Here is a 17,019-nt window from a genome sequence, read left to right as displayed (position 1 = left end):
CAAGTCTCTTAGGGTCAGACAGCTGGAGGTGTGGAGCACCAAGTCTCTTAGGGTCAGACAGCTGGAGGTGTGGAGCACCAAGTCTCTTAGGGTCAGACAGCTGGAGGTGTGGAGCACCAAGTCTCTTAGGGTCAGACAGCTGGAGGTGTGGAGCACCAAGTCTCTTAGGGTCAGACAGCTGGAGGTGTGGAGCACCAAGTCTCTTAGGGTCAGACAGCTGGAGGTGTGGAGCACCAAGTCTCTTAGGGTCAGACAGCTGGAGGTGTGGAGCACCAAGTCTCTTAGGGTCAGACAGCTGGAGGTGTGGAGCACCAAGTCTCTTAGGGTCAGACAGCTGGAGGTGTGGAGCACCAAGTCTCTTAGGGTCAGACAGCTGGAGGTGTGGAGCACCAAGTCTCTTAGGGTCAGACAGCTGGAGGTGTGGAGCACCAAGTCTCTTAGGGTCAGACAGCTGGAGGTGTGGAGCACCAAGTCTCTTAGGGTCAGACAGCTGGAGGTGTTCCCTAGCAACATGTGGGGTGGCCAGGGTCTCCTGGGGGCTTCTGTACGCTTCTGCAGCTTCCAGGGAGCCAATGAGAAGGTCTGGCACGTCCTGGTGAGTTAGGACAAGTCACAGTGGATCCTCTGTTGTTGTTTTGTTGTCATAGAATTCATGTACCTTCATGTATAGGACTCTAGTGGCTTTATACACAGCAGACACCACATCACAAACCTCTGGGGGTTTTAAATGACTATGCATGCTGTTTTCCATAGGTTTGTCAAATCTGAAATGATAACTTCTTCCTTTTCCTTTCAGGATGTAGGATCGAATTCCCCAGCAGCGTTGGCTGGCTTGCAGGCACATCAAGACTTCATTGTTGGAGCGGACCAGGTGTTGCAAGATGTACGATTAAGACCAGTAACCTATTGTTTGCACGGAAAATCCATTTCACCAAATATCCAATACTTTTTGAAAGTTAGAAATTGCTGAAAGATATTTTTTTGTTCACTGTTAGCTGGCGTGTTTTTCCTTCCAGATTTCCTTTCTTTCTCACTGAAGTGTCTATGATGTGATGTTTCACTCTGCAGTCTGAGGACTTGTTCACCCTGATCGAGAGCAACGAGGGGAAGCCTCTGAAGCTGCTGGTCTACAACACTGGGACAGAGCTCTGTAGAGAGCTGGTGGTTACCCCCAATGGAGCCTGGGGCGGAGAGGGAAGGTAAAACTCTCTCCACTCTAACGGACTGAATCGACCTCTTTTAGGAGGAACGTTTTTTTTATATCTCGCTACCGCTTCATACCCTGCTACAAAGGTTAGCAACGGGTATATTCACAATATATACCTTATTCACAATATACCATACCCCCTTAGCAACGGGTATATTCACAATATACCATACCCCCTTAGCAACGGGTATATTCACAATATACCATATTCACAATATACCATACCCCCTTAGCAACGGGTATATTCACAATATACCATACCTCCTTAGCAATGGGTATATTCACAATATATACCTTATTCACAATATACCATACCCCCTTAGCAACGGGTATATTCACAATATACCATACCCCCTTAGCAATGGGTATATTCACAATATATACCTTATTCACAATATACCATACCCCCTTAGCAACGGGTATATTCACAATATACCATACCCCCTTAGCAACGGGTATATTCACAATATACCATACCCCCTTAGCAACGGGTATATTCACAATATACTATATTCACAATATACCTTATTCACAATATACCATATCCCCTTAGCAATGGGTATATTAACAATATACCATATTCACAATATACCATACCCCCTTAGCAACGGGTATATTCACAACATACCATACCCCCTTAGCAACGGGTCTATTCACAATATACCATACCCCCTTAGCAACGGGTCTATTCACAATATACTATACCCCCTTAGCAACGGGTATATTCACAATATACCATACCCCCTTAGCAACGGGTATATTCACAATATACTATATTCACAATATACCTTATTCACAATATACCATACCCCCTTAGCAACGGGTATATTAACAATATACCATATTCACAATATACCATAGCCCCATAGCAACCGGTATATTCACAGTATACCATACCCCCTTAGCAACGGGTATATTCACAATATACCATATTCACAATATACCATAGCCCCTTAGCAGCGGGTATATTCACAGTATACCTTATTCACAATATACCATACCCCCTTAGCAACGGGTATATTCACAGTATACCATATTCACAATATACCATAGCCCCTTAGCAACGGGTATATTCACAGTATACCTTATTCACAATATACCATACCCCCTTAGCAACGGGTATATTCACAGTATACCATATTCACAATATACCATAGCCCCTTAGCAACGGGTATATTCACAATATACCATACCCCCTTAGCAACGGGTATATTCACAGTATACCATAGCCCCTTAGCAACGGGTATATTCACAGTATACCATAGCCCCTTAGCAACGGGTATATTCACAGTATACCATAGCCCCATAGCAACGGGTATATTCACAATATACCATAGCCCCATAGCAACGGGTATATTCACAATATACCATAGCCCCTTAGCAACAGGTATATTCACAGTATACCATAGCCCCTTAGCAACGGGTATATGGCCTTCCCCGTAGCTCAGTTGGTAGAGCATGGTGTTTGCAACGCCAGGGTTGTGGGTTCGATTCCCACGGGGGGCCAAGTACAAAAAGAAAAAAATAATAATAATAATAATAATTGTATGAAATGAAAATGAAATGTATGCATTCACTACTGTAAGTCGCTCTGGATAAGAGCGTCTGCTAAATGACTAAAAATGTAAAATGTAAAAAATGTATATTCACAGTATACCATAGCCCCATAGCAACGGGTATATTCACAATATACCATAGCCCCTCCAGGCTTATTGTGTAATTCTGTCTCAGCTTAGGCTGTGGTATTGGATACGGCTACTTGCACCGAATCCCAAGCCGTCCTGTTATCCTGAACAGCCATGGGGCCCTTCCTTTACCTCCACCTGATGACGACAGCAGAACCCGAGAGATGCCTGCTGGTCAACACACTGAGGTAAACGCCTTCACACCTCTAGTTCCCTTTCCGACTAGACAATTTTACTGACCGTTGATAAACGGTTAGGAATTCTTTTAGATAAATATGATACATTTTCATTGAATATCCCGTGTGTGTTTAGAATATGTAGCTAAGTTACATGTTTTATTTCAACTTTATTCCTCTAAGACCCTTTATGATGGAGAGCAAATACATCCAGGATGTACAGTACTGTCTGTCATCTCAGGTTCCCTTTAACCTCTCCATCTGGCCTTAACCTCTCCATCTGGCCTTAACCTCTCCATCTGGTCATAACCTCTCCATCTGGTCATAACCTCTCCATCTGGCCTTAAGCTCTCCATCTGGCCTTAACCTCTCCATCTGGCCTTAACCTCTCCATCTGGTCATAACCTCTCCATCTGGCCTTAACCTCTCCATCTGGCCTTAAGCTCTCCATCTGGCCTTAAGCTCTCCATCTGGCCTTAACCTCTCCATCTGGCCTTAACCTCTCCATCTGGTCATAACCTCTCCATCTGGTCATAACCTCTCCATCTGGCCTTAACCTCTCCATCTGGCCTTAACCTCTCCATCTGGCCTTAACCTCTCCATCTGGCCTTAACCTCTCCATCTGGCCTTAACCTCTCCATCTGGTCATAACCTCTCCATCTGGCCTTAACCTCTCCATCTGGCCTTAACCTCTCCATCTTGTTTTAACCTCTCCATCTGGCCCTCCCCTCTCCATCTGGTCATAACCTCTCCATCTGGTCATAACCTCTCCATCTGGCCTTAACCTTTCCATCTGGCCTTAACCTCTCCATCTGGCCTTAACCTCTCCATCTGGTCATAACCTCATCATCTGGCCTTAACCTCTCCATCTGGCCTTAACCTCTCCATCTGGCCCTCTCCATCTGGCCTTAACCTCTCCATCTCCATCTGGCCTTAAGCTCTCCATCTGGCCTTTACCTCTCTATCTGGCCCTCTCCATCTGGCCCTCTCCATCTGGCCCTCTCCATCTGGCCTTAACCTTTCCATCTGGCCTTAACCTTTCCATCTGGCCTTAACCTTTCCATCTGGCCTTAATCTCTCCATCTGGCCTTAACCTCATTATCTGGCCTTAACCTCTCCATCTGGCCTTAACCTCTCCATCTGGCCCTCCCCTCTCCATCTGGTCATAACCTCTCCATCTGGTCATAACCTCTCCATCTGGCCTTAACCTCTCCATCTGGCCCTCCCCTCTCCATCTGGTCATAACCTCTCCATCTGGTCATAACCTCTCCATCTGGCCTTAACCTCTCCATCTGGCCTTAACCTTTCCATCTGGCCTTAACCTTTCCATCTGGCCTTAACCTTTCCATCTGGCCTTAACCTCTCCATCTGGTCTTAACCTCTTCATCTGGTCTTAACCTCTCCATATGGCCTTAACCTCTCCATCTGGCCTTAACCTCTCCATCTGGCCTTAACCTCTCTATCTGGCCTTAACCTCACCATCTGGCCCTCTCCATCTGGCCTTAACCTCTCCATCTGGCCTTAATCTCGCCATCTGGCCCTCTCCATCTGGCCTTAACCTCTCCATCTCCATCTGGCCTTAAGCTCTCCATCTGGCCTTTACCTCTCCATCTGGCCCTCTCCATCTGGCCTTAACCTCTCCATCTGGCCCTCTCCATCTGGCCCTCTCCATCTGGCCCTCTCTATCTGGCCTTAACCTCTCCATCTGGTCTTAACCTCTCCATCTGGCCTTAACCTCTCCATCTGGCCTTAACCTCTCCATCTGGCCTTAACCTCTCCATCTGGCCATAACCTCTCCATCTGGCCATAACCTCTCCATCTGGCCATAACCTCTCCATCTGGCCTTAATCTCTCTCCATCTGGCCTTAATCTCTCTCCATCTGGCCTTAACCTCTCTCCATCTGGCCTTAACCTCTCTCCATCTGGCCTTAACCTCCCCATCTGGCCTTAACCTCTCCATCTGGCCATAACCTCTCCATCTGGCCTTAATCTCTCTCCATCTGGCCTTAATCTCTCTCCATCTGGTCTTAACCTCTCCATCTGGCCTTAACCTCCCCATCTGGCCCTCTCCATCTGGTCTTAACCTCTCCATCTGGCCTTAACCTCTCTCCATCTGGCCCTCCCCTCTCTATCTGTCCTTAACCTCTCCATCTGGCCCTCTCCATCTGGCCCTCTCCATCTGGCCCTCTCCATCTGGTCTTAACCTCTCAATCTGGCCTCTCCATCTGGCCTCTCCATCTGGCCTTGGCCTCTCCATCTGGCCTTAACCTCTCCATCGGGCCTCTCCATCTGGCCTCTCCATCTGGCCTCTCCATCTGGCCTTGGCCTCTCCATCTGGTCATAACCTCTCCATCGGGCCTTAACCTCTCCATCTGGTCTTAACCTCTCCATCTGGCCTTAACCTCTCCATCTGGCCTTAACCTCTCCATCTGCCCTTAACCTGTTAGGGCTAGGGGGCAGTATTGACACGGCTGGATAAAAAACATACCCGATTTAATCTGGTTACCACTCCTACCCAGTAACTAGAATATGCATATACTTATTACATATGGATAGAAAACACCCTAAATTTTCTAAAACTGTTTGAATGGTGTCTGTGAGTATAACAGAACTCAAATGGCAGGTCAAAACCTGAGAGATTCCTTTACAGGAAGTGGCCTGTCTGACCATTTCTTGAACTTCTTTTCCATCTCTATCATTTACTAAGGATCTCTGCTCTAACGTGACACTTCCCACGTCGTCCATAGGCGCTCAGAGCCCGGGAAAAAACAGAATGTCGTCATTCCAGCCCCAGGCTGAAACACATTATCGCCTTTCTCAAGTGGCCCATCAAGGGACACTGGGCTTAGGCGCGTGACCCCGACCGCCCCCGCCTTTGGGATTTTTTCCTCTGTTTGCCGAAAAGGAGATTCCCTGTCGGAATATTATCGCTTTTCTACGAGAAAAATGTCGTAAAAATGTACTTTAAACAGCGGTTGACATGCTTCGAAGTACGGTAATGGAATATTTAGAATTTTATTGTCACGAATTGCGCCATGCGCGCGACACTTCTTTACTATTTCAGATAGTGTCTGGCACGCATGAACAAAACGCCGCTATTCGGATATAACGATGGATTATTTTGGACCAAACCAACATTTGTTATTGAAGTAGCAGTCCTGGGTGTGCATTCTGACGAAGACAACAAAAGGTAATCAAACTTTTATAATAGTAAACCTGATATTGGTGAGTGCTAAACTTGCCGGGTGTCTAAATAGCGAGCCGGTGATGCCTGGGCTATGTACTTAGAATATTGCAAAATGTGCTTTCACCAAAAAGCTATTTTAAAATCGGACATATCGAGTGCATAGAGGAGGTCTGTATCTATAATTCTTAAAATAATTGTTATGCTTTTTGTGAACGTTTATCGTGAGTAATTTAGTAAAATGTTAGCGAATTCCCGGGAAGTTTGCGGGGGGTATGCTAGTTCTGAACGTCACATGCTAATGTAAAAAGCTGGTTTTTGATATAAATATGAACTTGATTGAACAAAACATGCATGTATTGTATAACATAATGTCCTAGGGTTGTCATCTGATGAAGATCATCAAAGGTTAGTGCTGCATTTAGCTGTGGTTTGGGTTTATGTGAAATTATATGCTAGCTTGAAAAATGGGTGTCTGATTATTTCTGGCTTGGTACTCTGCTGACATAATCTAATGTTTTGCTTTCGTTGTAAAGCCTTTTTGAAATCGGACAGTGTGGTTAGATTAACGAGAATCTTGTCTTTTAAATGGCTGTAAAATAGTCATATGTTTGAGAAATTGAAGTAATAGGATTTTTAAGGTTTTGAAAATCGCGCCACAGGCTGGCAGTGGCTGTTACGTAGGTGGGACGCAAGCGTCCCACCTAGCCCATAGAGGTTAACCTCTCCATCTGGCCTTAACCTCTCCATCGGGCCTTAACCTCTCCATCTGGCCCTCTCAATCTGGCCTTAACCTCTCCATCTGGCCCTCTCCATCTGGCCATAACCTCTCCATCTGGTCTTAACCTCTCCATCTGGCCTTAACCTCACCATCTGGCCTTAATCTCTTCATCTGGCCTTAACCTCTCCATCTGGCCTTAACCTCCTCATCTGGCCTTAACCTCTCCATCTGGCCTTAACCTCTCCATCTGGCCTTAAGCTCTCCATCTGGCCTTAAGCTCTCCATCTGGCCATAACCTCTCCATCTGGCCTTAACCTCTCCATCTGGCCTTAACCTCTCTCCATCTGGCCTTAACCTCTCCATCTGGTCTTAACCTCTCCATCTGGCCTTAACCTCACCATCTGGCCTTAATCTCTTCATCTGGCCTTAACCTCTCCATCTGGCCTTAACCTCCTCATCTGGCCTTAACCTCTCCATCTGGCCTTAACCTCTCCATCTGGCCTTAAGCTCTCCATCTGGCCTTAAGCTCTCCATCTGGCCATAACCTCTCCATCTGGCCTTAACCTCTCCATCTGGCCTTAACCTCTCCATCTGGCCTTAACCTCTCTCCATCTGGCCTTAACCTCTCCATCTGGCCTTAAGCTCTCCATCTGGTCAGCAGGGTGAAGGAGTGTTGGGTCCGCAGCAGCCCATCCAGGTCCCCTCTCTACCTCTACCTCCTCCCATCCAGAGGATCATGGACCCAGGTAACCTTCTACTCAGGAAATAATAGAATCATTAGGGCCAGTTTCCCAGACACAGATTAAGCCTGGTCCTGGACTAAAAAGCTATTTTTAAATTCAGAATATTAATTATTTGCGAATTCTGTTTTAACCTGGACTCGGTTTAATCTGTGTCTGGGTATCCGGCCATAAAATTCTTCAATATTTGTTGTGTTTTCTGGGTATCTGTGTTCAATGACTCCCCCAGAGGAAGTTGCCACCACTATTTCGATGTAATTTCCTGTCCTAGAGATGAAACGCACGTTTAGGTTCCACCTCCGAAAGAATGACAAAGGCTACTTATACATATTCAGGAATTGGGTGTGGAAATTTCCACATGGAGTTACTAGACATCAGCAACTAGGGAACTGAGAGCTGTCAGTGCAGCTAGCTATGTTGATAACATAAACGAGCTAGATAACCTTATCTAATTGTTGATGTGTTTTTCTTTAACTACACCGTATTCAGAGATTATCCAGCTGGCTGTGTGGCTGGTTCTGGAGGTGAATTTGTCATAAGAAATTGATTTTGGGAAAACTTTGACTTCTCCATCTATTGTCATCTCCAAAGTTGTGACATCTTCCATAAATTGTGAATCAGGTGGAATTATGAATCCACCGTATAAATAGTTTGAAAGCATAGGATGAAGCGGTCCAGGGCGGAGCGGGTTTGCAAAATGCTGTCATATCATGCAATTATACCATTTATAAAATGGTCAGATATATATATATATTTTAATACAAACTAGCTAAAATAATAAGTGAACATTTCCAAATGATCCAATTTCTGGAAGGGATCAAAAAATGGAAGTGTAAAAACCAATTTTTTTTGGCCTTATTTTAATTAGCTCCATGGCTCAGTAGACACAAGGCTGTTTGGCACATCTCAGTCACCAAGAGGGAGAACGTTTCAGCTGTTTCTGAATAATAAACATGCTGCTGGGTGGTAATATTAAACCCAGCACAGAAACAAAACACTTTTGTATGTCGTATCATAGGAAAGACGCTGCGTTCACACGGATTCAAAACGAACTGGGCAGTTTGGATTTGACGACAGACATGTTTTTCTGTTGTTCTTTTTAACTGTCAGATTCCTCCAGTATCTCTGAGGCGCTGACACCTGACCTATCAGAGATGGTCTCCTCCATTGACATGGGTCACATGACCAAGGACGTGTCCATGCTAGCCAATGACGGGGATGTCTCCTGTCGTCAACACCACCCCAACCCCCAAGACCTGATGTCCCCTCTCTCTGGTGGAGCCTTCACAGGGGACCTGATGTCCCCTCTCCCTGGTGGAGCCTTCACAGGGGACCTGATGTCCCCTCTCTCTGGTGGAGCCTTCACAGGGGACCTGATGTCCCCTCTCTCTGGTGGAGCCTTCACAGGGGACCTGATGTCCCCTCTCTCTGGTGGAGCCTTCACAGGGGACCTGATGTCCCCTCTCTCTGGTGGAGCCTTCACAGGGGACCTGATGTCCCCTCTCTCTGGTGGAGCCTTCACAGGGGACCTGATGTCCCCTCTCTCTGGTGGAGCCTTCACAGGGGACCTGATGTCCCCTCTCTCTGGTGGAGCCTTCACAGGGGACCTGATGTCCCCTCTCTCTGGTGGAGCCTTCACAGGGGACCTGATGTCCCCTCTCTCTGGTGGAGCCTTCACAGGGGACCTGATGTCCCCTCTCTCTGGTGGAGCCTTCACAGGGGACCTGATGTCCCCTCTCTCTGGTGGAGCCTTCACAGGGGACCTGATGTCCCCTCTCTCTGGTGGAGCCTTCACAGGGGACCTGATGTCCCCTCTCTCTGGTGGAGCCTTCACAGGGGACCTGATGTCCCCTCTCTCTGGTGGAGCCTTCACAGGGGACCTGATGTCCCCTCTCCCTGGTGGAGCCTTCACAGGGGACCTGATGTCCCCTCTCTCTGGTGGAGCCTTCACAGGGGACCTGATGTCCCCTCTCTCTGGTGGAGCCTTCACAGGGGACATGATCAGTCATGACGTCTCAAAGGAGGCCCTGTCTGACACTGTTACATCACTGGACCAGGGTGTTGATCTGAACATGGCAATACACTCTCACCTGGCAAACCACAGCCCACAGCAGCAGAGGAGGAGGAGGAATTAGAGCACGTTGCTGCATCAGAGGAGGAGGAGGAAGAGGAGGAGGAATTAGAGCACGTTGCTTCATCAGAGGAGGAGGAGGAAGAGGAGGAGGAAGAGGAGGTATTAGAGCACGTTGCTGCATCAGAGGAGGAGGAGGAAGAGGAGGAGGAAGAGGAGGAGGTATTAGAGCACGTTGCTGCATCAGAGGAGGAGGAGGAGGAAGAGGAGGAGGTATTAGAGCACGTTGCTGCATCAGAGGAGGAGGAGGAAGAGGAGGAGGAGGAGGAAGAGGAGGAGGCATTAGAGCACGTTGCTTCATCAGAGGAGGAGGAGGAAGAGGAGGAGGAAGAGGAGGAGGTATTAGAGCACGTTGCTGCATCAGAGGAGGAGGAAGAGGAGGAGGAAGAGGAGGAGGTATTAGAGCACGTTGCTGCATCAGAGGAGGAGGAGGAAGAGGAGGAGGAGGAGGAAGAGGAAGAGGCATTAGAGCACGTTGCTGCATCAGAGGAGGAGGAGGAAGAGGAGGAGGAGGAAGAGGAGGAGGTATTAGAGCACGTTGCTGCATCAGAGGAGGAGGAGGAAGAGGAGGAGGAGGAAGAGGAGGAGGTATTAGAGCACGTTGCTGCATCAGAGGAGGAGGAGGAGGAGGAAGAGGAGGAGGAAGAGGAGGAGGTATTAGAGCACGTTGCTGCATCAGAGGAGGAGGAGGAGGAAGAGGAGGAGGAAGAGGAGGAGGTATTAGAGCACGTTGCTGCATCAGAGGAGGAGGAGGAAGAGGAGGAAGAGGAGGTATTAGAGCACGTTGCTGCATCAGAGGAGGAGGAGGAAGAGGAGGAGGAAGAGGAGGAGGAGGAGGCATTAGAGCACGTTGCTTCATCAGAGGAGGAGGAGGAGGAAGAGGAGGAAGAGTAGGAGGTATTAGAGCACGTTGCTGCATCAGAGGAGGAAGAGGAGGAAGAGTAGGAGGTATTAGAGCACGTTGCTGCATCAGAGGAGGAGGAGGAAGAGGAGGAGGTATTAGAGCACGTTGCTGCATCAGAGGAGGAGGAGGAGGAGGAGGAAGAGGAGGTATTAGAGCACGTTGCTGCATCAGAGGAGGAGGAGGAAGAGGAGGAGGTATTAGAGCACGTTGATGCATCGGAGGAGGAGGAGGAGGAGGAAGAGGAGGAAGAAGAGTAGGAGGTATTAGAGCACGTTGCTGCATCAGAGGAGGAGGAAGAGGAGGAAGAGGAGGAGGAGGAGGCATTAGAGCACGTTGCTTCATCAGAGGAGGAGGAGGAAGAGGAGGAGGTATTAGAGCACGTTGCTGCATCAGAGGAGGAGGAGGAAGAGGAGGAAGAGGAGGAGGTATTAGAGCACGTTGCTGCATCAGAGGAGGAGGAGGAAGAGGAGGAGGAAGAGGAGGAGGAGGAGGCATTAGAGCACGTTGCTTCATCAGAGGAGGAGGAGGAGGAAGAGGAGGAGGTATTAGAGCACGTTGCTGCATCGGAGGAGGAGGAGGAGGAGGAAGGGGAGGAGGAAGAGGAGGAGGTATTAGAGCACGTTGCTTCATCAGAGGAGGAGGAGGAAGAAGAGGAGGAGGAAGAGGAGGAGGTATTAGAGCACGTTGCTGCATCAGAGGAGGAGGAGGAAGAGGAGGAGGAGGAGGAAGAGGAGGAGGAAGAGGAGGAGGTATTAGAGCACGTTGCTGCATCAGAGGAGGAGGAGGAGGAAGAGGAGGAGGAAGAGGAGGAGGTATTAGAGCACGTTGCTGCATCAGAGGAGGAGGAGGAAGAGGAGGAGGAGGAGGAAGAGGAGGAGGTATTAGAGCACGTTGCTGCATCAGAGGAGGAGGAGGAAGAGGAGGTGGTATTAGAGCACGTTGCTTCATCAGAGGAGGAGGAAGAGGAAGAGGAGGAAGAGGAGGAGGTATTAGAGCACGTTGCTGCATCAGAGGAGGAGGAGGAAGAGGAGGAGGAGGAGGAAGAGGAGGAGGTATTAGAGCACGTTGCTGCATCAGAGGAGGAGGAGGAGGAAGAGGAGGTGGTATTAGAGCACGTTGCTTCATCAGAGGAGGAGGAGGAGGAAGAGGAGGAGGAAGAGGAGGAGGTATTAGAGCACGTTGCTGCATCAGAGGAGGAGGAGAACCAGTACCAGATCAATGTGTAGGGGTAATAGATATATACAGGGAGTACCAGATCAATGTGTAGGGGTAATAGATATATACAGGGAGAACCAGATCAGTGTGGAGGGGTACTAGATATATACAGGGAGTACCAGATCAATGTGGAGGGGTAATATACACTGCTCAACAAAATAAAGGGAACACTTAAACAACACAATGTAACTCCAAGTCAATCACACTTCTGTGAAATCAAACTGTCCACTTAGGAAGTAACACTGATTGACAATACATTTCACATGCTGTTGTGTAAATGGAATAGACAACAGGTGGAAATTATAGGCAATTAGCAAGACACCCCCAATAAAGGAGTGGTTCTGCAGGTGGAGACCACAGACCACTTCTCAGTTCCTATGCTTCCTGGCTGATGTTTTGGTCACTTTTGAATGCTGGCGGTGCTTTCACTCTAGTGGTAGCATGAGACGGAGTCTACAACCCACACAAGTGGCTCAGGTAGTGCAGCTCATCCAGGATGGCACATCAATGCGAGCTGTGGCAAGAAGGTTTGCTCTGTCTGTCAGCGTAGTGTCCAGAGCATGGAGGCGCTACCAGGAGACAGGCCAGTACATCAGGAGACGTGGAGGAGGCCGTAGGAGGGCAACAACCTAGCAGCAGGACCGCTACCTCCGCCTTTGTGCAAGGAGGAGCAGGAGGAGCACTGCCAGAGCCCTGCAAAATGACCTCCAGCAGGCCACAAATGTGCATGTGTCTGCTCAAATGGTCAGAAACAGACTCCATGAGGGTGGTATGAGGGCCCGACGTCCACAGGTGGGGGTTGTGCTTACAGCCCAACACCGTGCAGGACGTTTGGCATTTGCCGGAGAACACCAAGATTGGCAAATTCGCCACTGGCGCCCTGTGCTCTTCACAGATGAAAGCAGGTTCACACTGAGCACGTGACAGACGTGACAGAGTCTGGAGACGCCGTGGAGAACGTTCTGCTGCCTGCAACATCCTCCAGCATGACCGGTTTGGCGGTGGGTCAGTCATGGTGTGGGGTGGCATTTCTTTGGGGGGCCGCACAGCCCTCCATGTGCTCGCCAGAGGTAGCCTGACTGCCATTAGGTACAGAGATGAGATCCTCAGACCCCTTGTGAGACCATATGCTGGTGCGGTTGGCCCTGGGTTCCTCCTAATGCAAGACAATGCTAGACCTCATGTGACTGGAGTGTGTCAGCAGTTCCTGCAAGAGGAAGGCATTGATGCTATGGACTGGCCCGCCCGTTCCCCAGACCTGAATCAAATCAAATGTATTTATATAGCCCTTCTTACATCAGCTGATATCACAAAGTGCTGTACAGAAACCCAGCCTAAAACCCCAAACAATGCAGGTGTAGAAGCACGGTGGCTAGGAAAAACTCCCTAGAAAGGCCAAAACCTAGGAAGAAACCTAGAGCGGAACCAGGCTATGAGGGGTGGCCAGTCCTCTTCTGGCTGTGCCGGGTGGAGATTATAACAGCACATGGCCTAGATGTTCAAATGTTCATAAATGACCAGCATTGTCAAATAATAATAATCATAGTAGTTGTCGAGGGTGCAACAAGTCAGTAACACAAGAGTAAATGTCAGTTGGCTTTTTCATAGCCGATCATTGAGAGTATCTCTACCGCTCCTGCTGTCTCTGGAGAGTTGAAAACAGCAGGTCTGGGACAGGTAGCACGTCCGGTGAATAGGTCAGGGTTCCAGCAGGTCTGGGACAACAGGTCTGGGACAGGTAGCACGTCCGGTGAACAGGTCAGGGTTCCATAGCTGCAGGCAGAACAGTTGGAACTGGAGCAGCAGCACGGCCAGGTGAACTGGGGACCGCAAGGAGTCATCAAGCCAGGTAGTCCTGAGGCATGGTCCTAGGGCTCAGGTCCTCCGAGAGAGAGAAAGAAAAAGAGAATTAGAGAGAGCATATTTAAATTCACACAGGACACCGGATAAGACAAGATAAATACTCCAGATGTGACAGACTGACCCTAGCCCCCCGACACATAAACTACTGCAGCATAAATACTGGGGCTGAGACAGAGGGGTCAGGAGACACTGTGGCCCCATCCGATGAAACCCCCGGACAGGGCCAAACAGGTAGGATATAACCCCACCCACTTTGCCAAAGCACAGCCTCCACACCACTGGAGGGATATCTCCAACCACCAACATACCATCCCGGGACAAGGCCGAGTATAGCCCACAAAGATCTCCGCCACGGCACAGCCCAAGGGGGGGCACCAACCCAGACAGGAAGACCACGTCAGTGACTCAGCCCACTCAAGTGACGCACCCCTCCCAGGGACGGCATGGAAGAGCACCAGTAAGCCAGTGACTCCGTAATAGGGTTAGAGGCAGAGAATCCCAGTGGAGAGAGGGGAAACCGGCCAGGCAGAGACAGCAAGGGCGGTTCGTCGCTCCAGCCTTTCCGTTCACCTTCACACTCCTGGGCCAGACGACACTTAATCATAGGACCTACTGAATAGATATGTCTTCAGTAAAGACTTAAAGGTTGAGACTGAGTCTGCGTCTCTCACATGGGTAGGCAGACTATTCCATAAAAATGGAGCTCTATAGGAGAAAGCCCTGCCTCCAGCTGTTTGCTTAGAAATTCTAGGAACAATTAGGAGACCCGCGTCTTGTGACCGTAGCGTACGTGTAGGTATGTACGGCAGGACCAAATCGGAAAGATAGGTAGGAGCAAGCCCATGTAATGCTTTGTAGGTTAGCAGTAACACCTTGAAATCAGCCCTTGCCTTAACAGGAAGCCAGTGTAGGGAGGCTAGCACTGGAGTAATATGATCAAATTGTTTGGTTCTAGTCAGGATTCTAGCAGCCGTATTTAGCACTAACTGAAGTTTATTTAGTGCTTTATCCGGGTAGCCGGAAAGTAGAGCATTGCAGTAGTCCAACCTAGAAGTAACAAAGGCATGGATTAATTTTTCTGCGTCATTTTTGGACAGAAAGTTTCTGATTCTTGCAATGTTACGTAGATGGGAAAAAAAGCTGTCCTTGAAACAGTCTTGATATGTTCTTCAAAAGAGAGATCAGGGTCCAGAGTAACGCCGAGGTCCTTCACAGTTTTATTTGAGACGACTGTACAACCATCCAGATTAATTGTCAGATTCAACAGAAGATCTCTTTGTTTCTTGGGATCTAGGACAAGCATCTCTGTTTTGTCCGAGTTTAAGAGTAGAAAGTTTGCAGCCATCCACTTCCTTATGTCTGAAACACAGGCTTCTAGCGAGGGCAATTTTGGGGCTTCACCATGTTTCATTGAAATGTACAGCTGTGTGTCATCCGCATAGCAGTGAATGTTAACATTATGTTTTCGAATGACATCCCCAAGAGGTAAAATATATAGTGAAAACAATAATGGTCCTAAAACGGAACCTTGAGGAACACCGAAATTTACAGTTCATTTGTCAGAGGACAAACCATTCACAGAGACAAACTGATATCTTTCCGACAGATAAGACCTAAACCAGGCCAGAACTGAATCCAGTTGAGCACATCTGGGACATCATGTCTCGCTCCATCCACCAACGCCACGTTGCACCACAGACTGTCCAGGAGTTGGCGGATGCTTTAGTCCAGGTCTGGGAGGAGATCCCTCAGGAGACCATCCGCCACCTCATCAGGAGCATGCCCAGGCGTTGTAGGGAGGTCATACAGGCACGTGGAGGCCACACACACTACTGAGCCTCATTTTGACTTGTTTTAAGGACATTACATCAAAGTTGGATCAGCCTGTAGTGTGGTTTTCCACTTTAATTTTGAGTGTTACTCCAAATCCAGACCTCCATGGGTTGATAAATTAGATTTCCATTGATTATTTTTGTGTGATTTTGTTGTCAGCACATTCAACTATGTAAAGAAAAAAGTATTTCATAAGATTATTTATTTCATTCAGATCTAGGATGTGTTGTTTATTAAGTGTTCCCTTTATTTTTTTGAGCAGTATATATATATACAGGGAGTACCAGATCAATGTGTAGGCGTAATAGATATATACAGGGAGTACCAGATCAATGTGGAGGGGTAATAGATATATACAGGGAGAACCAGTACCAGATCAATGTGTAGGGGTACTAGATATAAACAGGGAGAACCAGATCAATGTGGAGGGGTAATAGATATATACAGGGAGAACCAGATCAATGTGTAGGGGTAATAGATATATACAGGGAGAACCAGATCAATGTGGAGGGGTAATAGATATATACAGGGAGAACCAGATCAATGTGTAGGGGTAATAGATATATACAGGGAGTACCAGATCAATGTGGAGGGGTAATAGATGTATACAGGGAGAACCAGTACCAGATCAATGTGTAGGGGTAATAGATATATACAGGGAGAACCAGATCAATGTGGAGGGGTAATAGATATATACAGTGAGAACCAGATCAATGTGTAGGGGTAATAGATATATACAGGGAGAACCAGATCAATGTGTAGGGGTAATAGATATATACAGGGAGAACCAGATCAATGTGGAGGGGTAATAGATATATACAGGGAGTACCAGATCAATGTGGAGGGGTAATAGATATATACAGGGAGAACCAGATCAATGTGGAGGGGTAATAGATATATACAGGGAGTACCAGATCAATGTGGAGGGGTAATAGATGTATACAGGGAGAACCAGTACCAGATCAATGTGTAGGGGTAATAGATATATACAGGGAGTACCAGATCAATGTGGAGGGGTAATAGATATATACAGGGAGAACCAGATCAATGTGGAGGGGTAATAGATATATACAGGGAGTACCAGATCAATGTGGAGGGGTAATAGATGTATACAGGGAGAACCAGTACCAGATCAATGTGTAGGGGTAATAGATATATACAGGGAGAACCAGATCAATGTGGAGGGGTAATAGATATATACAGGGAGTACCAGATCAATGTGGAGGGGTAATAGATATATACAGGGAGTACCAGATCAATGTGGAGGGGTAATAGATATATACAGGGAGTACCAGTAGCAGATCAATGTGTAGGGGTACTAGATATATACAGGGAGAACCAGATCAATGTGTAGGGGTAA

Source organism: Salmo salar, chromosome ssa19 (genome assembly GCF_905237065.1).
Source record: "Salmo salar chromosome ssa19, Ssal_v3.1, whole genome shotgun sequence".
NCBI lineage: Eukaryota > Metazoa > Chordata > Actinopteri > Salmoniformes > Salmonidae > Salmo > Salmo salar.
Note: the sequence above shows the minus strand (reverse complement) of the source record.